Source organism: Corapipo altera, unplaced genomic scaffold, assembly GCF_003945725.1.
Source record: "Corapipo altera isolate COAL_440 unplaced genomic scaffold, ASM394572v1 61411, whole genome shotgun sequence".
Classification (NCBI taxonomy): domain Eukaryota; kingdom Metazoa; phylum Chordata; class Aves; order Passeriformes; family Pipridae; genus Corapipo; species Corapipo altera.
Genome location: NW_020884875.1, coordinates 19,963,843 through 19,987,395, shown reverse-complemented (window position 1 = coordinate 19,987,395; position 23,553 = coordinate 19,963,843). Strand labels below are relative to the sequence as shown.

General features: G+C 39.4%; 1 protein-coding gene and 1 long non-coding RNA gene across 2 annotated transcripts in view; both read right to left on the bottom strand.

The window, feature by feature from the left end:
• Positions 1-23,553, bottom strand: part of PLCXD3 (phosphatidylinositol specific phospholipase C X domain containing 3) — a 76,721-nt gene that overhangs the window by 34,323 nt on the left and 18,845 nt on the right. The window lies entirely within an intron of this gene.
• On the bottom strand, positions 418-11,698 carry LOC113943481. The gene is made up of 4 exons (XR_003526339.1): positions 11,511-11,698; positions 9,497-9,587; positions 8,643-8,693; positions 418-543 (listed from the first exon to the last, which is right to left on the bottom strand). It is a non-coding gene; the product is annotated as an uncharacterized LOC113943481 (long non-coding RNA).

The following is a 23,553-nucleotide window of genomic DNA, read 5'->3' as shown; positions in this document are numbered from 1 at the left end:
AGAACTCCTTTGTATCAACAACCACTTGAAAGTTACATCTTGTCAACCTCTGCCAGGGTTTCTAATGCTACTTCTGCCATGGATGGAACTCTGCATTTACCCGGTAAAACATCTCAGCTGAAGCCCCTTAATCCACGACAAATTTCTCAACACAACTACAACAGACTTACCAGTTACTGGATCGATGGACACAGCCTAGAGCTGTGCATGGCAAAGTACAAAACACTCAAAACCCAACACAAAGCAACCGTTCTTTGACTAATGTAATACAGAACAAAGACTTTATCCTTCAGATATTCACAGAATAGGTGAGTTCAGAAGAGACCTTGAGATCATCCAGTCCAACCCTCCCTCCTCCTGAGTGAAAGAAAAAAAATATATGCACAGATTATAACAAACCACTGAAGACTAATCAAAAACACCTCTCTGAATCAGCTTCTTAGCTAGGAAGAAAGAAGAACTGGCAGTTTATCAGACTGGAGATGGCGTTCCATATCTAGTGACCAACTTTCAGACTGGAATGACTCCATGTTTTTGTCCTCCCTATAAACACATAAAATTTTCATGCAACAAGAAAGGATTTTAAGCAATTACTTACTCTTGCTCTTCTTACATCTCCTTATCACCATTTTGTTTTGTACTTTTGTACAAGGCTGTAATTGCCTCCAAGGGGAGCCCACAACCATTGACGTTGCCAGTAATTTCCATGACCATGACAAACTGCTCTTGACTCAGGCCAAAGCTGTTACCATTTAAGTTGCTCTTCAAAAAAACAGCTTGTGGAATATGGCAGTGCCTGCACCGGGAAGTGTTTCCGATCACTGTATTGAGCCAAGACCAGTGCCTCCCCTAAGCACTGCTTCTTTTCCATAAAGAACTCACTTCTAAAAAATCAAATGGCTTGGAAGGTGGGGAAGCATCGACTTGGTATTAAGGCCCAAGGTAGCTGTTAATTATCACAGTATGACAGGCAAGCTTGGCTATAAATCTGATCAGGTTACTCATTATTCAATTCCTACTAATACGTTTGTTGTATAGAAAAGTACCCACATGCAGCCTCTTACAGTTCCCTCCTGCAAACACAAAGACCAGCTCCTGTTCCTTTCAAAAGATTACACAGTTAATTCCACATTTCAAATTCTCAATACTTATGCTGAAAAGTAAAGAAATAAGAAAAACCAAGCTATAATTATATTTCTAGCTCTCTAAACAGTGCAAGCACATTCACAACTATGGTCATTTTTCTAAAGAAACTGGTCTTTAAAACAGAAGTTTAGCACATGCTGCCATCCTGAGAACATGTTTCCCTTCTTACTTGATAACGTCCTTACTGTCCTGTTTGTGTAGCATGAGGTGAAGTAATTTTTTTTGAGAGGCTGCTAAGTGTAGATAGCCGCCCACCTCTTCCCAGTTAAACCACCTCCAGACAGATTTCCTTGCAGACTTCACGCAGGCAGCACTCAGAAGGCAGCATGGTGCAGCAGCATGTGGATGGCAGGGGCCTTCCAAGAGCCACAGATTATTGTATTCTAAAAGTTCACCACTAAGTGAATTACTAGTTAACCAAATGTAGGTTCTAAAGAAGACAGACTTTACACAGATAAATGTAAGACTGACACCGCTGGAAAACTGCAGCAAGGTGAGGACGCAGCGCAGGGCAGAGCAGGTTCATTCTCATGATTGCTCAGCTCAGCAGAGTCCTTGCCCAACACTGCAGTGGGGCAGGCTCGGGGCAGCAGCACTGCTCACCACCTCATCCCATCCCCACCAGCCCCAGAGCCACATCCTGCTGCTCACCAAGCCCAAGCCAGGACATCAGAACTCCTGTGGACATGCAAAGGCAAACAGCACGGGGAACATTTCTGCATTATAGATGTAAAAGTCAAAATGATCATGCTGAGGACTGAATCAGTTGGAGTGCCTTCTCCACTATTTTTTTTCCAAATGTGATCTAAACCTCTCATCTGCACACAGAAGAAAAGTTGAAGGAGGAAGGCATCAATACTGCTTGTGCATATACCAGATGTAAAAAACCTCCCTGTTGAACATTCGTGCACTGCACTGGAAATTTTAAAAGCTGCAAAAGCCTTAAAATTTTTAAAACCTGGCCACAGTAAGCCACTAGAACAGTTATTTTTATTTGTCCAGTCAAGTGAAACTCTAAACATGATTTCACAATGGTTTGCAAGCAAACACATAGCAGTTCTATAAGAGAAGAAGGTTCCCTTCACCTGTCAGACTAAAACTCAACAGAATTCATGGAAGGACTTCAACTCAAACTTACAAAACTTAGTAAATCATCTCTTAATTTTTGACACAGCAAGAGTAACTACCAATTTAAAACAAAATCTTTACATCAGGATCGACCAAGCACCTAAAACATACCGTTTAAGATCATCAGAATTTATAATTTCAACAGCAGAATGGACACATCACTACAGCCTGCATGACTCAGATCAAGTGTTGTAGCACACAGACTACCATGGCCTTCTTGTTTATACATTTGGCTGCATTTTTGAGGATTGAATAGAATATTCCATATCACATAAAACCTTGTTTTGAATGGACAACTATAATTTGAAGCCAAAGTTAATCACTTGGAAAACTCATGGGGGCAGAGCTGTAGCTATGGTCAATTACCCAAACTCCACAAATGACAATTCTTTCAAGTTTTTGCTTTTTTGTGAACACTGAAAAAATATGTTCTATTCTATCTTTTATTTTTGCTCTGCGAGCTCATTGCTGCATGTTCAGATGCATGAGAGCTCTCTATCAGATCTCACATTTTAGTTAAATACTAGTCTCAGAAGTACCGCAATAGCTACTTTTCTTCTTAATTTAGGGACTAGTAGACAAGAATGTGAAGCAAGGAAAGAGCGAGGAAAAAATAGCAAGAGGTATATCTGAATCTAAGCAGAAAATTAATGTGCCAGGAATAGTTTGGGGCGTATTTTGTTCCAGCACCAGCTCAGTCTGGCTGAGTATGTCATCAGCATCCAAGTCATATCTCCTGGACCAATCAGTAGCACTAGAATTGTGCGCCAATAGCTTTGGGACTACTGAGAGGCTGTGATGATCCCAGGCAGCTCTGCTGAGCACAAGAAATGGCATCTCCCCACAGTGAGCACCTTCTGACCATAATTCATAACCCTAGTGACAGGACCCATGACAGGATAGCACCTGAGAAGGTTTCTAAAAAAGAGAGCGTTCATATCTCCCTCTCCATGCACGCATAGAGCACAAGTAATTCAATGTTCACACTCTAAAATAGCATCAAATCAGAAAACCTGTGCTTCTTCAGCTTTTACTTTATTTATTGTCACGGAAAACATCCTTTAATGGTAACTAGAGAACTTTCCCCTAAAATAATTGCTTCTGATTACACTGATATCTCTCTTGCCACTTATTGTATCTTTTTGGAAACACAGAATTTTTTTGAAATCTGATTTTGCCTTTCCCTCATCTCTTGCCTATCCCTTCTTCTTTGATTTACACTTTTTTTCTCTGGCATATACAGTATATCCTTTTCCTAACTCATGACTGCATTGACACTTCTATTAGCCTCAGTATAATTCTTATTTCATTGTGCTCTCCCTTCTATTTAAAAAACAGTAATAATTAAAAAAAACCCAACCAAACAGAAACCCAACCCTCAACCCAAAAAACAGTACGGTATTTTCTACTAAATCTGAGCATCACTACTGAGCAGTTCCAGTGATCTTTTAGTTGACAGAAATTACTTGCACAGCACATGTAGTTTCTGCATTTTTACATATAATTTAAAGTCCAATAAAAAGAAAACCAAGAGGTCTATCTGGATAAAATGAAACTGCATTGCAAAGTCAGTGGAAGAATGATCCCTTAAATTAGGCTTCTTATTACTTTTAAGATCTCTACAAGAAGGCCACTGCCATTTGAGATGGATCACCACAAGAAATTTAAAAGGCAAGATTTTTCAATTGTTCAAGTACCAAACTCCACTGCAAGAACATCTGCAATGCAGAGAATAAGGATTCTCCCTGCACTGTAATGAATGCACTGGCAGTCAGTTTACCAGTACTCTAGAATGGGATGTCCCAGGGATAACACTGATAGAGTCTTCTATTACCATACAAGAAATCCAGGCTAGCTGCCTTTTCATTTTCTGAGTTTGAAAAGCTGAGGCAAATCTGAGCAGTTTACCTGATTCTTGGGGTAAAAAGCTGGAAGAGCAAATGGGAGAAATATTACACTCTTTTATGAGTCAGTTTGCAAAGGCTTTCACATAGAAACTCTCTTAAAATATAACTGTTATTAACCTGTCCATATAGACTTAGCTGACTGACCACATCAAGCCTGAGAGGTAACAAAAGGATGTAAAATACTGCAAAGGAAGGGGAGGAAGTGGGAAGCATTTCAGGTGTTCTATATTTTGACCATTCCCTTTGCTATGCATCTTTTCTGTTGGTTTCCTCAAACCTTCACATTAGACATTGTTCTACTTCTGTGAATTGCCTGGCAGATTTGACAAAGAACTTTAAACAAAGTAACTCCCTTAGCCACTCTGCTGAATGCAAGACATGTCTCCTGAGACCAGGTGCTCTAAAAGCAGTCTCTCTCATGCAAGGAAAGTCTCCTCCACTATAAGCAAAGACATTGTAAAGTCTGACTTCATGTGTACTAGATGAAAATAGTGAAGCAATTTCCCCCAGACCCTGACATGCAAATCGAAAACACTGTCACCTATGCCAAAGTATTTTTTTCCTGCCAAAGTCCAGAAAAACATGTCTAAGCAGCTGAAGCCTGAACTTGAGGAATTCACCAACTATGCATGTATTTCAGCCCCTTCTTGCACCATGCTTTCCTAGTCAGGTTCTCATGGAAGATCTCCAGTCACATATAGCCACTGTAAACTATCCTTTCTAGGAGCATATACAGAAGATAAAAACGTGACTTGCTGCACACTGAATGAAGAAAAGTGACTACAACACCTGTAAAACCCTGGATCAATGCCAGAAAAATAACCTACTGCTGTAAGGTGGTACCAGGACTGGAAGACAATGAGCCAAGAGGCTTTATAGGTGCAAACAGTGGAGAAATGTTGGAAAAGGAGGACCCAGAGAACATATTTAAATACAATTATTTATTTGGTCACTGCTAAATGGAAATATACACAAAAGTGAGCTGTGTTTTTACTGCTTGACTGTGAGGTGTGGATAGGTAGATCATCTCCCTGCAACCAAACAGGAGATTTAAAAATAAATCCTATCCAAGCTCAGAGTGGTTCAGATAAGCACTGTCAGACCAGCTACACTGCAATGAGACAGTGTCCCCCTCCTGAGAGAGGCTACACTCAGCAGAGTTTTAAGAGCCCTTCAGACAGAGGTATGGGATAATCTGCTACCCCCTCTGTCTCTCAGGTTCACAGTGTGACTTCTGAATAAGGTTAAGGCCTAAAATATGAGGTTTAATAATACCACTTCCAAAGTTTTACACTTTTAATTGCAACTCTGAATAATCTTCCTAGCTACAAATATATCTAATTTCATTTTTGGCATAAACCCCAAGATATATCACAAAAGAACAGAAAATAAAACACTGCAAAACAGCAGAGGTATCGATCTCAATCAACAATCAGGAAATGGGACACACTTGTATGCTATTTTAGCTTGTAGATCAAATAAAAACAAACAAAACAAACCACCACACTGTAATATAGGTAAGCATTACAAGTGCCACTGTTGAAAGAGTCTTAGGTAGGATTGCAAAATGTATGTATCTTCCGCATCACCTGGTGCACATCCTCTCTGGCCCAGGAACATAAAGACACTATTAATTTCATTTTGCAAAAAGAATGAAGTCAAGTAAAGAGAGACAGAACAGAGAGAACTCAAACTCTCAATACCTGTCTTCTACACATCTCTTCTACCCCCACTGAAGAGGCAATTTAAAGGCTCACATGATCAATCAACCTACAGTTCCATCAAACACCTTGTAACACCTACTAATCTGATTTCAATCCAGTTCTTCTTGCATTCTTTGCTACTAACATTATCCTTGCTTGATTCAACACAGAAGTCAAATAAGCCACTAGACAACACAGAGGACTACAAGAAATTAATTAAAGCAGTTATAAAGCAGTGTTTATGCTATTCCATTTCCTAAGTTTTCAGCCTACAGTCCACACCAGATTCCCAGTTGGCATTTATCAGTACACCTCTAACGATCCATTAGGCCAATTTAGACTACTGTAGATCTGGCTGTTAGTGTTTACCATTTAGCATTAAGAAGTCAATGAAAAAGCACAGGTGGTACTATTGATTAACTGAAAGAACAGACAGATGATCTGTCCTTTGCCCAGACTCAGGATACATCTAATTTACACTGGATATGCTTGTGTCTTTAAAAGCAATTATTAGTTTAGCTGTTTTGTACTAACGCTATATAAATATAACATTTCATGGTATTTTCCTAACATGTAATTGGATAGTGTCATCATCCTCTGATTTCAACTGTTTTCATCCTCCCTATTCAAAAGTTAACTTCAAGTTAAGCACGAGCACAAGTCCTATGAGGAGAGGCTGAGGGAGCTGGGATTGTTCACCCTGGGGAAGAGGAGGCTCAGGGGAGATCTCATCACTCTCTACAACTCCCTGAAAGGAGGTTGTAGCCAGGTGGGGGTTGGTCTCTTCTCCCAGGCAGCTATCAGTAAGACAAGAGGGCATGGTCTTAAGCTCTGTCAGGGAAGGTTTAGGTTGGATATTAGGAAGAAATCTTTTACAGAGAGAGTAATCAGACATTGGAATGGGCTGCCCAGGGAGGTGGTGGATTCACCGTCCCCAGAGGTTTTTAAGATGAGACTGAATGTGGCACTTGGTGCCATGGTCTAGGAACCACAGTGGTGTTGGATCAAGGGTTGGACCTGATGATCTCAAAGGTCTTTACCAACCCAGCTGATTCTACGATTCTGCGATTCAATGCAAAACTTACAAATTAGTAAATGTGTTTTAAGGACCTTTCAAATCACTCAAATATGGAATGTTTTCAGTCTTGAGTGTGCCCCCCAAAAAGCCATGTTTTCTCTTTAACATCATGGCAATGACTGCAGTCCACCTAGACTGACAGTGTTTTGGCTTCAGTGTGACACTTCCACAGCTTAGAAGTCAAAATACTGTTATCTGCAGTAATTCCATAGCTGGTGATATTGGTAAAGCTGACGATAATAGTATAGCTGACATTTCCAGTGCCATGATGATGCCAGCACAGATTCTTCTGTGCTTCCATTGAATGCTCTAAAAAATTTACATGTCACCCTTTTCGTCTGGATTGAAATTACCCTTATTATTCAATGAGAAATACCACAGATCAAACTGACTTAACACTCCCTTCCTCTCCACTCTCTAGGTCTATACCACCCTGAATATTTTCAAGACACTTGCAAGAACTTGCTCAAGAGGGTCCATTTCCGACCCAGATGTGAGAGGCTGTGAATGGCTTGTGTGAAGGAGATCCTTTGTTTTAAATTATTAAGTAGTTCTTTAATAAAATGGCACTAGCAGACAGCATCTCTGTTCAACAGACCCACTGCATTGCCAAACACAATGGCAGCTGTTCAACACTGCTGCTACTGCTGGTTTTCAAGGAGACTGTCAAAGCTGCACCATTTTTTTTTTAATTGGTTTTACTTTTTTCCTCTTTACCTTTCCTCCAGTTATAGACATATATATAATTTCAGTAATTTGACAAATTTTGAGTAACTGAGGTATTTTGAAAAATAAAATCCTGCTTACTATTTTTAGGAGCAGCTGTACTGGGAAAAAGCCCCTTTCAGTTACATAAAAGAGGACCGAGTTGGCAAGAGACCAAGATCTTCACATTTAACTTTGTTTAAAAAGCTTATCCACAACCTTAACTTCTCTGTTGGATACAGAACTGCCCTACTGCTGGGACATCACTAAAGCTTTGGAGCATGTGAAGACAAAGTTCCCGGGACTCTCCATCCCTCCAACACACAGCTGTGATCCAGAGTGCAGTGGGGAAGACAAATTCAGCACATAGCTTTGGTAGAAATCTCCTCATTGCTCAACAGTCATTTCTGCAATGCTGAGGTATTAATACACCCTCTCCCATTAAAATTCTCCTAGTAAGAAGTGCCACATAGGAACTAGGTATTGCTGGATTTTTAGCTGGGGCACTGCTTGGCACAAACACACACTCAGTCAAAGACTTAATCATGTTCTTGCTAATGCCTATCACGGACCACAGGAATGTCCCTCTTGCCCACAACAGCCGCCTTGCTGCACTGCTGCCCCTCACCCCGCAAACCTGCATACCATGGGCAGCCAGGCACCCCTCGGCACTGCTGCCGGTTCATCCAGCTAGAAACAGCCATGACACCAGCTGCAGAGCCTGGACTCCACCCTCGGAGCTCAGAGGCACACGGTGCTCCAGATGGTGTTGTGAGGACACTGCCCTCCCCTTCCGCCCTGGTAGCGTTGTCAGCAATCACACAGATCCCACACACAACAGAGGAGGGCTTTCTGCAGAAGTTCAGCTTTGTGCTGTGCTCATGACTGTAAACCACTCAGCCTTGCACACAGTTAAAATGTTCAATATTTTAAAAAGAAAGTATCAAAGTAATTGCATGGAAAATTATTCCTCACCTATGAAAAACACCTAGGCTGTAATCTTCTGTTCTTAACAACATTACTGACCTATAAACAAAGAATAAAATACCTCTTATCAGAGGGCACATTTTTAAATCTAAATATACTCACCAAAATTGAACTTCGCAGGAAGCTCCAAAATCTTTCCTGTAACCGGTAATCAGCCATTTTTTACATTATGTTACTGACATACCTTAATTAGCTCTAATTCACAAATTACAATCACTGGAAGTCTAGAAAAATTGTGATACATTTGTTCTGAAGCAGTTGTGCATCTTTATGAACATACAGTCACTTTAATCTTACAGAATTCATTAATGCGAAAGGAAAGACACTTTTTCCTATCATGAATTACGACATACCTGTTTTCCACTTCAAGCACTCTGGTTTCCTGAAAGTCACTTGCAAACTACTAGGTAAAAGTATTAAAATGTCTGTTCATTGATTACAATGAAGAAAAAAGAAAAAAAAAATCATTCCTTTGCTATAGAGACTAGTATTTTTTTTCAAATACATTTCAACAGGACATAGAAACTAATCTTCAGCTCTTTTGAAAAACCCTTTGAATGTATCCTTCTATCTTTCTGTTTCCAAAGACCTTTCAAACCTTGACTTGTGGGAGTCTGTCTATTATTGTGAGTCAATGACAGCTAGAATCTTCCAAGTGAGACAGACAGTTTTAAGACTGGTGGTGCTTAACTACAACATGCAGTACTACTGCTATTGAAGAAACACAATTTTAAAACTGAAATTAAAGATTTCTACCCTTTATAATAGTGACATAGCTGTTGGTGTTACTGAAGTTCAGATCTCATTATTATATAGTTCTTCAACATCCACAGTTGACTTACGAGCATTGTTCCAGGAAGGCTTATTGGAGCTCAGTTATCAAGTGCAGAGTTTATGAATTTGCTGAGTCTTCTAGGTGAACTGTAATCTTCCCTAAGTAGTAATAACAAAACCCAAACTTTGTGCAGGTAAGTGAAAGCCAAAGGAATAATCAGCACAAAACCTTGAGAAGAAAAGCTTCTGAACTGCAAGTTACTTTGCCTGAGAAGAGACTGGCAATACAATGCCTTCTTTATTTGCTGAAGTGCACTTGAAGCACAAGAATTTCTCACTCCAGGTACTTAGCTATCCAAAAAAGCAGAAGATATCGTCCACCTTTTGCCTCATTTTACTTGGATACCCATCTGTGAAGAGGTACAAATCCACATGAAACACTAATTGTTTCCCTCTTCCACAAGTCAGCATCCTTTGAAGAACTCCAGAAAAAAGATGGTCCAATTATTTGCACAAAAAGAGCCAGATTTCATGGCACTGATTGGTTTTCACCAGCAAAGAAAGAGCAGAAGCACAAAAGGGCACTACACTCTGGACAGTCAATGATACATTCAAGGATGATGAGCCAAATGTGAATGCAGGTGCCAGGCATGGGTTTGCATATGATGCCACACATCAGCAGCCCATAAGGAGGATTACGATCCATGCTGAATTCCACCCTTGTCTGCTGTGTACTCCATTAGTGCCTTCACACAAGCACATCACCCAAAAAACTCCCTAATCCCATGCAGCAAGAGCAGCTGCAGTGGAGGCAGAATCTGGCCCCCAGTGTGGGAGGAAATTGAATAGGGAGCAGAACAACAGTCCCACCCTCATGCCACCATTTAACAGTTTTGCTGGTATGTGACCTTTTTTTTGCCATCAAATCATCTCCCTAGCAGTCAAATCATATGTTTGTCTATTCATCAGATCCCCTGAACATTCAAACCACATATACAAAGGCTGTTTGGATTCTTCCTGCCTCTATTGTGGCAGCTCAATAACTAAGACAGGGAGCTCCCAGCTGGGTATGAGCAGCAGAGAAACACTGCACAGCCAGAGGGGAAAGAGATCTCGGCAGAGCACACTTATATAGGGAGAAAATTAGAGTCTGGAAACTCAACGACGAGTCATCCCTTTTCTTCTGAGTGTCATAAAAAAAAAGATGCTCAAAATAATTACTACAATAGCGATGTTTAAATGTTAATTTGTACAGTACTCTGCAGAGTTTACAGTTCTGATTGACGTTTTGGCTGGAAAAGGAACCTTACTTAGCAATCTCTGTTTGCTGAATTAAAGAACTAATAGAGGCAGTTTGATAAAATGATGTCACCCTGTTTGAAACCAAGCCAAAGGAAAGATATGCTTTCATGATTTTGCCCCTGCAACCCTATGGTGATATTTAGACCTACAGATTTTCAGGATGGATTTGAATCCTCACCATTAAAAACCAGAAACTGGGAAATCACGACAAAATTCTAGCACTAAAAACTGCCTCCATCTGAACAGGTTCTGTTTGCAGGAGCAGCAATTCATTGGGTATTTAATTTTATCACACAAAAGAACATTCACTTAGCTTATCCACGTTTAACACACCATCTACTTCACCCAGTTGAAACCACTTAAAATTAAACCTCATCTAAACTAGCACTATTCATCTAAATTCCTTCTGAGATGACAAAGAGGGACCTCTGGAGTGTATTTATCCTGTTCACATACATGTGACTATTATAAGTTAGGATGCTTCATTAGTGAAGGTGATTCTTTTTCTCCACTCTTTAAATGAGAAAAAACAGCTCAGTCAAATAAAATTAGGTGAGATGAATCCCAGCATATATATCTCTACTATTAATGAATGCATCTTTAAAGGAAGGGAAATATTATCCCTGTGTTATTAATGGGCAACTTTGGGTCTCAAGAGTCTGGAATTTGTACTTTGAAAGAATTTAGAGTCCATCTACACTTAATTCAGAAGTTTAAAGTCTAAAACTGTGACCTTGAAAACCCCTCTGTGGAAGATAGGTAAGGAACAAAGAGTCTTACTTCTTTTCTGTCTCACTGAGGTACAATTATAGTAGCTACATTTGTATGGGATAGCTTGAAGAAGCCCTCAACAAGAAACACATCTGCCTTGCTCAAGATAGGAATCAGAGAAACTTCTACAGAGACATAACACAGGGATGTTTTTGTTATTGCTGAGCAGTGCTTACATGCTGGTGAGGAGAGTGGGGGTGCATTGGAAACTGGGAGGAGACACAGTTAGGACAGATGACCTCAGCTGACCAAAGGGACATTCCATACTACATGAGATCATAATCAGTATATAAGGTAAGGGGGAAGAAGAAGAAAGGGGGGGGATGTTTGGACTGATGGCGTTTGTCTTCCCAAATAACCATTATGTGTGATGGAGAGCTGCTTTCCTGGAGTTGGCTGAACACCTGTGTCCCCATGGAAAGCGGTGAATGAATTCCTTCTGTCATTTTGTTTGTGTGTGTGGCTTTTTCCTTCCCTATTAATCTGGTTTTACCTCATCCAATGAGTTTTCCAGTTTTTACTCTTCTGATTCTCTCCACAACCCCACTGGCAAGGGAGTGAGTGAGCAGTGGCATGGAGCTTAGTGGCTGCCTGACTGGAAAAAGACTCTCATTCTCAAACAGTGTTCTCCCCGACAGTAATACAGAAGAAAAGCACAGGAGAAAAGGTGATGGTGCTTTGTGGGAAGTGCTGACTCAGGTTCAAGAGTAGGGGTCATTAATACAAGGATGCAGCAAAAACCAGCCCTGCATAGCTACCACGACTAACCTGTTGGGCTGAGGCAAGCTGGGCTCTAAAATCAGGTCTGACGACCCTGTGTTTGACGTTGTGGGCAGGGAGGTGTGGACAAGGACAAAATGAGGGAGAGCCTACAAGACCAGAGTTGCTGCTATGGGTCCTGCAAAAACACCCGTGGGAAATGAACCCTTCCTCTGCACGTTTGCTGTGTGTGAGTGTGTAGGGAGGAACATATGTGGCCTTACACAGCCCAGAGAGAACCACCACAAACCCCATCTGAGTGTTCTCCGTAAGTTACATCCTTGGGGAGAAAAAGCGTAACACTTTCTGTCAGGCAAACTAAAATTACACAAGCTGTCTTGGTACTTCTCCCACCATGACATGAGAACAGTGCCCAGATTTTGATGTGCTGAGGGAAAACAGTTTTTGCAACATGCTTAGCACAATCCAGGTTGGAATCCACTTGATATCCAGACAGTTACACTTTCAAGTTTCACAGACTGAGCTACTCAGAGTGCATATATTCCTAGATGGCACTAGTATTAGTGTCAGGTTGTATTTTTGTACTTAGCTTGAAGTCTGCTGCTTCCATTTCAGGCCTGGAAAAAGGTTTTCTATATCTAAAAGTTTATCCAATTTTTTCCAATTATAGCTGCTAGTCATCAAAAATTATTACCTTCTCTATGTGCCTGGGACTATCACAGTCATAAGGAAACTGCTGCAATAAGGAAGATACTGAATTTGGTGTCTGAATGGAGATTGCCCAAAATGAAGAAAAATGAAGCCACATTACCATTTAGTTCTCAAATTTACACATCATACCCAGAAGACCTATACACTCAACCTCTAAATATTATTCATTTTTAACTACTATATACAACTAGGTAGAGAATTTAAAACACTGAGAAGTCATCTGTTTCACTCAGTTAACTCAACTCCACAGGAAATAACTGAAACAAGAAAAGTGTTTCAAAACACTTAAAAAATATTAATGCAACAGAACCAACAGCAAACCCTAAAATGCTGGCAAAATAATTTGGTAATAGACAAAAGAAGAAAAAAAAAATCTTATTAATATGATGAAAACACCCACTGTCAGCAACAAAGTAATCCTGGAACCCTATAAATGCATTGAGAAAAATAACAATAATGTTAGATTGAACACCTTTGGACACAAATTTGGAGTTAAGTCATTAAAAAGATTTCTTGAAAGGAAGGATGCTAATAAAAACCCAAACCTCTTAAACTTCCAATATTTTTTTGTGAACCATAAGTTTCTTCATTAAGCTAATCCCATTAATGCTTGATCAACAGACTCAATGCCAGCCCTTAACAATACAGGTAACACCACTTGGCAGTCTGTAGCAGTAGTTTGCCTTTTTCTCTGCCAAGTAAATAACTACTAAACTCCAGACTGCTCTGATATCAAAGGCTCTATTGTTCAGATGGGAAAGAAACCTCAGAGAATGTGTGAACTGTCTTAGTACAGAGGTGGCACTTGCTGGAAGGCAGAGCCCCTCTCCCCCAATGACCTCCACCAGCCATCCCTGCTCAGATGCACAACTTTTCCTTTTGACATGCTATTGGCATCTGAGGGGAGACACACAGCTTAACAGGCAGCTCATGGTCCAACAGAAAAGAAAGACATTTATAAATAAAAAGCATTACAGATAGGCAAATGTGCTGATATTTTGTCTTTGTGCATCTTTCCACCTGCACAGCATCCAAAATTAACATTTTCTTAATTTGCTTGAAGAAACGCACAGAAGGTTGGCTCAATCTTGTGATTTCTATGGGTTACATTACCTGACTTGAATGCCAAACACAGTTTGATATTTCCAAATATAAACCTTGCATGTATTTTCCTGAAGTCTCTCAGCAAAGGGCTGGACAAAATTTGATTGTCCTTGTTCCCAAAACTGATTATGCTCAGTGGTATATCCCCTCCTATATACTCCCTCCCCATTCCTCTCCACTCTCTCAGCCTTCTGTTAGCAGCAAAGAAACAGGAGGACATTGTACCTAACAACAGGCACATTTCAACTAAAGCCTGTAATTGCATTTCCCCATAAATCTATCAGTTATTTCCTAATAATTATTTATTTATGCATTTGTAGCCAAACAGGCAATAGCTTATATCACAAAGGGTGCACAAAACTGAAAGATAACTACACAGTTTCGTAACCTGACTGTATTCCTACTGCAAAATGTGGTTTTAGCTTTGCAGAAAACATAATGTAAAGGTACAACAGTGAATTGAAAGGTCAATCTGACCTTCACTTTGACAGGTTTTAGACATTAAAGGTTAACACACACAAAAGATGTCAGCTCCGTCTTAAAGACCCTTTTCCAAGCACTCTTTTGTGTACGGAAACAATGTTACTCTATAGAATCACAGAATCATTTAGGTTGGAAAAGACCTTTAAGATCATCAAGTCAAACAACCAACACTGTTGGACTCCAAGTCCAACGAAGAGTGGCATGAGTACTAGCTAGACTTAAAATGACATTTTAACTGGTTTTAGATAAATTAATGCAAGCCTCTCAGAGGACACCTACACTGATACACGCAGTTCAGACTGCAAGACTGCTGTATGACACGGTGTCCAAGCACTGTGCTCCTCTCCACCCACCCTGGGAGGGGCTGGCATTTCACAGCCATCCACAGCGTGATGCTCCCAGGTGCCTCCCGATCCTGGCATGCTCCCACTGTGTGACCGAAATGGTTTCATTAGTGATACATCACAACATCATTTTCTTGACTAAGGTTCATCTTCTTTTCATTATTGATGCAGTAATTAGCTAATGAGGAGGAACTGCAATTGCTAAAAGACTAAGTTGTAACACAAGACCTCAATTGGCATGAACTAGATTTCAAAACCTGAGTGGAGCCATATCATCTGTTGTTTAATGGGAGACTTTGCAGCTTTTTTCACAATGAAATTTCTGCATTTGCATTTCATACTACAGAGTTGCTACACTTTTCCCTCTGTCCCTCCTCCCCTGAAATATACAACTCTAAAGAGAATGAGGGGGTCAATTTTCAAAGACAGGTGGAAATTTAATTACATCAAAACTGGGAAATTGTGAATAGAATATTTTGATCTAGGTAGTATTTGTGAGCCACAACACTGAGAAGGACATATTGTATACTCAAAAAGACCCCATGTCTGTTCTAAAATAAAAGCAGCACTATTTAATTACTTCACCGATTTCTCCTCTGGCAAAAGCATCAGCTAAGTAAATAAAATATTTTAGTGTAGATCTGTAATGCCTTATGGCTTTGGCTTTGGCCAGGTTGATAAATAAAACTAGCAAAACCCTCAAAACCTGGGAGGCAAACAGATATCTCATTAAAGTGCAGCACATTAACTTGCCATCAGCTTTGCTGCATGCTGTGCCGTGAATAAATTAAATGTGAATTCAGAAGAATTCTGACTGTCTGTGTCTGACAAGCTTTATTACTATGCATATACCAGCAATCATCTCCCCAGTTTTGCAGAGAAAAAAAAAAGCACATCAAGGAGGCAAGAGCAAAAGAATCCAAGTTTATCTTTTCCGGCAGCAGAGTGGCTAAACTTCTAATGCCAAAGAGGGCCTGACATAAATGCTTCAGCGGCAAACACACAATTGGAACTGATATTCTGGACAACCACCAGTGAAGTAGGTATTTTGGTGACCTACCCAGCTTCTCCTCATGGCCATACCTACTGAGTGTCTATTGCTTATGCAAATGCAGCCTGTGCTCACTTCAACAGAAATGCAACCTGAGCACGGCTCTGATGGGTTTTGGCTCAGTCAGGCACAGTGGAGGTCACTGAATAATATATTTTTCCTGAGGCAAAAGGAAATATTTCCCTATCTTCTGAAGTTCTTTGCCCCTATTTTTTATAGTGTTACTAAGCTCCTTTATCCTGGAGCATGAAGAGGCTCCGATATGTTAGTTGTATTTCATCCATTTCAATGAAACAATGCTTGACTATGAAAAGCAGGGATTAACATTTCCATTGTTTTTTGTTAAGTTCTATCTCATTAATAAAAATCAGGATTTTTGACCATCGTCATATATTTCAAAATACAGACATAATAGAAATCTATGCATTTTAATCAGGCAAAACCATCAGAAAATGAAACACAAATGAGGACAGAAGGGAGACAATCATCTCACTACCCGACTCAGGTCTCCCAAGTCATAAACACACATGCAAGTATTCAGGATGGCAGGCCAGTGATCCAGCACAAAGAAGGAATGTGTAACTACATACTCACAAGTTTTGTATCTGCTTTTACATAATATCATTGTCCAGATCTGCTCAATAATTTATTGGAATTTATTAATTTATTAATATATGTAATTTATTAATATATGATCTGTGGCATAAGCTTATGAAGACCTTATGGCTGGTTTAACTCAATGGATGAAGCATTATGTGGTGACCACCACAGAGCAAAGTTTGGGACATTGGCATAACTACAAATAGTAGCACATGGTAAGAAAGACTTTGAGGTGCTGGAGCACATCCAGAGAAGGGCAACAAAGCTGGCAAAGAGTCTGGAGCATAAGTCTCATGAGGAGTGGTTGAGTTAGTGGGGTGTTGTAGCCCAGAGAAGAGGAGGCTCAGGGGAGACTTTATCCTGAAAGGATTTGCAGCCAGATGGGGGTTGGTCTCTTCCTCCAAGTAACAAATGACAGGACAAGAGGAAACAGCCTCAAGTTGTGCCAGGAGAAGTTGAGATTGGGTACGAAGAAAAATTTCTTCACTGAAAAGTTTGGAACAGGCTGCCCAGAGAAGAAGTGGAGTCACCATTCCTGGAGGTATTTAAAGACGTGTAGATGTGGTGTTTAGGGACATCGCTGAGCGGTGGACCTGCTAGTTAGGTCAGTGGCTGGACTTGACAATCACAGAGGTCTTTTCCAACTTAAATGATTCTATTGTTTTCTTCTATTAAACAAAGTACCTGCAAAGTAAAACCCTGTAGCTCCATGCTTTATTTAATGTGCAGACACATTAAACCACATAATGTCATAAAGTCTCTGGACAGAAGCACATTGGATTTCCATTAGTAAAGATTGATGGAGAATTAAAAATTAACGTTTTATTCATCAATATTTCAATGCCCTATTAGGTTCCATTTGGTAGAGAACGTCCTTAGCACGTGTCCAATCACAGCAAAGCTGGGGAGGATGACAAGCATTTAACTGAAGAAATGAGAAGGGCACAGAATTTGTCTAAAGCCTCCAAAGCCAAGGGCTGTTTCACTGCTAAAAGGTATTTTGCTTCAGATGACACTATTTAGTCTACAGAAAAGATTCATGCATTGCAGAGAAGGTTGTCTCTGAAGCTGGTCAGAAGTCCTGGAGGAGCTCACCCTACACTGCTGACCAGGTACAGATAGCACTTTTCCAAAACCACGCTTTAGCTACTAAGAAGGCTTGGAGGCACAGAGACAGCACTTGACCTGCCAACCTAAATTCTAGATTTTCATCACCTAAGATAAAGTATCAACACCAAGTTATTCACAGGGGACACGTCTCTGACACAGAGTTACTGAGCTTAAGCGTACTCTTGCAAACATGCAAGTTCAAATCATGGGGCTGTTACAAGTGCCTGGTACCCACCTACAACAGGAAGATGGGTTGCAGCTTTCACACACAGAACTGCCACCCCACAGCAGAACACAATCCCCATATCAAGTTTTCTTCCCCCCAGCAAATTTTTCCAGCCAAATCAGACAGATCATGCACAAGTGCTGGGAGGGGAAGAAAGGAAAGAAAGGAAAGAACTGTAATTTATCTTTTAAATGGGAGTTGTCCAGTTGCTACAGGATCTGGTAATTTATATTAACTTCTCTGGGGTACTTTCATTTACAAGTGGTAAAGAGGTAATGATATGAACTATCTAGTAAATAATTTGCCTTGACAATTACACTCTTTTTCTTTGCCAAACAGAACAGAAATCACTACTAAGACACAACTTACATATGTTGTCTGAGAGTTCCCATGTGGGTTCTTATGAGAGCAAGACAGGTATTGCTGCTCAGCTGCTTCTGCTTTACCTAGTATAGGGTGCCCATGTGTTCAACACTGCCACACAGAGAACAGAGGAATAGAGAATTGGAGAACACAGTGGAAATGTTTACTCTGAAAAAGACTGTTGAGCTTTTCAGAGTTTCCTACAAAGATATAAAAACTTTCTTAACAAGTTTTCCTTTTTTAGATTCTTTATTTGTCCCTTGATTTGCCCCATATACTTTGTGCAGTTTGCAAAATGAAGTTTAATTTCATCCCTTCAGAATTTTCAACACGGAATCATCACCTGAAGCAAAAAACATAGAAAAATGAATGTATACATATGCAAACACACATGCACATACACATTAAGAGCCAATGCAATGATTAACACATGTCCAAACTATTGTATCTACTAACCAAGTGATTAATTTCTCATCATGTGAAACCTTTGTAATTTGAAGGGGAAATCTGCTTTCCTGTAGAGGAAAGGTTTTGTCTTGTCTTCAAAAAGACAGGATTCATCCCAAGATAGTTTTTCAGTTCTTGAGATCTTTGCTCTCACTCCGTCATCAAAAAAAGCCCAGCAGCCAGTTCAATGCAAGTGCGATTCATTACCCTTTTTGGTTTGGGGTTGTTTTTCTTTTGCTGTTTGTTTGTTTGTTTTGTCAGCTTTTTTGTGGTTTTGTTGCTTGTTTTGTTGTTTATTGATGGGGTTTCTCTTTAGAATTAGGTATTTTACTAATAGTACCCCTGCACAGAACTTAAGTGTGCTAAGCCATGGGCAGCGTCTTCCCTGGACATCTTACAGTCTACAAGCACAAGAGATGGACAGACAAAAGAGTGCAAAGGAAGAGAAAGAAAACTACTGGTAGTAGCCATGACTGGAGAGAAATTACATTTTTCAAATCCCCGTTCATGTTAATGCTGGTTTTGCATATCTGCTCCCAGTACAGGAAGAGTAACCCTCAGCTTTCCTACATGGAAGGATGGTCTAACAAGGATCTGACTCGAAGTAAGACCATGCTCATCTCTGGCAAGTGTTTGCTCATGAAGATGTCCCTCCTTATTGCAGGAGGTTTGGATGAGACCACCTTACAAGGTCCCTTCCAAATCAAACTCTTCCGTGACTCAACAATTCCACGTAACTGTACAAATTCAACAAAGATTTAAAATAACACATCTCATAATTACCCTTTCTAGCACATGAGCCCTGTGCCCATGTGCAGCGTAGAGCAAGCTCAGGCTCTGTGATCTTCAAGCCCTTTGAGTATGCACAGAGAGGAGAGGGTCAGGTTGGACCAACCTGTCTCTGTCAGTCCATTTTTAACAATGTGTTTCAAAGAGCTAACATCCGTAACTCAAGAAAGAAATCTCAGTAACTAAAGCATCTCTCTGTAGTAAAAGTGAATGAGAGTCTTGAAGACCACATATGAGTGATACCACTTTCACTCAGACTCAAGGAGATCAGTAGCTACAAACCTCTGTGTTCAGCTGGTTACGGTATTTGATGAAGAGAAGGTTAATCTTTCAGGTACTTTTAATAACCATCTCTCAAATCAGTGGCACAGCTGGTGTCCAACACAGGACTAAGGACACTGAATATTGCCAGCTCCAATATACCAATTAGATAGTGATGAACTCTGAGCAGAAAATCATACTGCATTTTAACTTCTTTACCCTGAAGACCCGTACATAGGATAATTGGTTTTAGGAGATCACTATAGGTGAAAGCCTAGCTCAAGAGCTGGAAAAAATAGGAATTAATGAATTGTTTTTACACACACACATATATATAAATATAAATATATATATACAAAATTAAAACAATTCTTCGTACATACATAAATATTTATATATATAATTAAAAAGTGTGCTGGACTTCTTTGAATGTGAGCCTAAAGAGTTACTCTGCAACATGTACAGACACCATCAAAAGGTTGGGATGGATCCTTGCAATAATTTTTTACATCCTAATCCCACTCACTGTCCTTTCCAGGAATTCAAGAACATGTGGTGAAATCAGCAGGACACCCAGAAGACAGACAGTAGTCTGCCCTGCGTTAGGGAAAGGGGAAACATCCCATACATGGTCACTTTCAAAATGCCTGGAAAACAAAAAACTTCTTGTCCTCAGGGGCCTCCATATATATTTACTTAAAATTCATATGGGCCACCTTGGGGCACCATGTACATGGACCTCATCACTGACCTAATTCTGACTTCTCAAGAACGTGCTTTCATGAATTCCAAGCACATTTGAAAATCCACATTTAAACTTTTACTAGTTCTCGTGAAAGTAAAATCATGTATGCATGTTACCTGAGTAAAAAAATAAAATCTCAGACTGTCAGGTAAGCACTTGTTAAATATGTTAAATACCACAGAAAAATATTTGCATTCTGTTCATCTCCACCCAACATTAAACACCCGGAAGCATGAAAAATACAGATATTCATTTCTTCTGAGTCCAGTGCCAGTGTTATAAACAAGGAAGTAAAAATGTCTTCATTACCTTTACTCTTTTGCTGATCACTTACTAAAACAGTTCACTGTCTTTAAGTGGTTTATAAGTTTTCATCCATTATGTTATAGCTCAGCTGTTCACAGTCCTTACACGCATTCCAAGCATAGATTTTCACTTTTCATATTATGTAACTTGGTCCACAGTTTGCTTTGAAACAGTGAATTGGGCTGGGACTAATAGTACTGTCTGAATGTTGCAGCCTATTTATCAGTCAGACTATTTACTCTGCTGTGAGTAGTGGTGAGTAAACTCCCTCAAATTGTTTTCCCACACATAACTGCTTCTTGTAAGAAAGTTTAAGCAAGTGTTTGGGGAAGTTCACTGGGTCATTGCATTCAAGAAGGACCTTTTGAAATTTTAATTTACTATACCCCCAAATGTTTTTAAGCTACTGAACCAGAATGACAGCCACATTGCATCCTACTTACAGTCTGACTTCTCCTGTTCTGACCATATGAGTAAGCTTTTACAATTTGAGCTTCTATAAAACATCCTGTGAACAAAGTTCTACCTAAGCACCTCTGATGCTGGAAGGATTATATTTTAGACAGAAAGACTGAACAGAAGTTACTGCTGAAAACAATGTGGTTTTCACTGTTACGCCCTGTGCTGTCTAATCCAACTACTCCACTACAGTCTATGTTCATACATTCATTCTAAACTGTCCACACTTGAGACCTTATTCTGCCATAGTGAAAATAAACAGCCAAAGAAAAACCCTTACCAAACATTGCTTTTTCTTCTAAAAAAGGTTGACAAGAAAATACCTAATTTAAAATAAGTTTGATTTTTAAAAGATTAAAGATGAAAAATTTTACAACTAATGTCAAAAGAAAGAGTATAGAAAGGAAAAATTCTACAAGTCAATGGGATTGCACTATCTGTTGTTCACATCAAATAAGTAAGTCTAATGACTATGAAGGAAGAAATAAATTGAGGGAAAAAATCTAGTTCTAAGAAATTGTTGAAGCCATGATTAAAAGCCTCTGATTAACTATGCCACAACTATTGTTCCTTGTTCAGTCTGGAGAGTAATGTTGTGCCAGCCCACATATTAGCTGTATAATGTCTAAGTAAGTATTTTCAGATATCACTGCCTGCTTTTGGCTCCTTAAACCCAAACTTCTGCTCCTAAAAGCCTAAAAACGAGTCAGTGTTTCAGGGCACGTAAAAGTAAAGCAGTAATTTAGTCATCCAGGTGAAATTCTTCCTGAAGCAGACAGCAAAATCGGCATTGCAGTGAAATATACTTTCATAACCTTGTCAGGAGTAGCCTCTGCCTCTTGAAAAATTTCTTAAAATTTTATTTATTAAATAAAAAGAAGTAATAATGTTTTGGTTTCTGACAGAGATTTCAGAAGCCTCTGCAAAGTGGTGATACTACCATACTTTCCAGGTCATGCAGGTAATAGAAAAAGGCTTATTTTTGTTAAAAGACATATCTGTTTCATAAAGACATATCCATTTCATAAAATATTTCCTATTACTTAAGTCAGCAAGAGATAAGATTATTTTTTATGTGTGTTCACCTATCAATTCATGCTTACACATTCTATTGTTCAAGAATGTCTGAAAGGTAGTATCTTAGAGGAAAGTAATTTTATATGGTTGGTTTACAGAACAGAAAAAAACAAGGGAATTAACAGACAATATCTACAGATTCACACTAAAATGATACTAGAACTCTATATAGGTTGTTCAACAAACTCAGCCTTAAACAGCCAGCTCCACGAGAGAAGTGGATTTAAAACACTGGAAGCAGAAAGGTACTTAGTTCTTGAGTATGTCCAGCTTATCTTGGCTCTTTGCCAAGAGTTTCCATCCCACAAGTCCTATTTCTGATCTAAGTCCACACTCAGCAAAACCTGAAATATGTAGTATAAGGAGTCTAAAAAATTTTTTTAAAATAATAATAAAAATCTATATTCCATATGTCACAGAAAGAGAGAGAAGCTTTCAAAAAGAAATCCATTAATTTTTTACAATAGTTTTAAAATAGAAGCTTGCTATGCGTTGTTTCAGAGAAGCACAGTATTCTGTACAGAGGTATTCAGCTTCCTGCAAACAAATCCTTTACAAGAAATGTCCTGTTGATAAAATGACCCAGACAAAAGTCAGAAGACTCTCAAGATCTGGAAAAACTCACAGAAGAAAAACCAACTTTTACGTTTTTAGATGCTTTCTGAACAGAACTAGATGGACATTTTTCAAGGTCCTGAAAGAGCACACATCTCTCCATCCAGCATCACCAAAAGACTTAGAAGAAGCATTTCAGTGAAACAAAAGCAAAGTTAGTAGCTGGAAACTGCAAGAGTATATAAAACAACTAGCAGATCTGCTTGCCCTTGTTCTTGCTCTTCCCTATGACTCTGTATATGGTCATTTCTGGAGAACAGGATTATGGGGAGATGGCAGTACTGCTACTTATACATCACTTTAAACATAACATGTTAGTTTGAAATAAATGCTTGAAACATACTTTGCCATTACTGAAATAATACATTTAAATTGGCTCATGACTGAAGTAAAATTTTTTATTTTTGAGTCAGGAAATGCCTACTTTTCTATCCCAAAGGGGTATTCCTTTTTCGTTGTTTTTCATCAACTTCTACTGAAGAAGAGCATGTTACTTTCCAAGTTCTTTTCCTCAAAATAAGGCATTTGCTGGAAAATAGAGAACAAGAGTAAGGGAATTTCAGACCAAGGTTTCTTTACAGATCTCTAAGGCCACAATAGGTAATGGTTATTGATGGTGGACTGTTGTATAGCATGGAAGA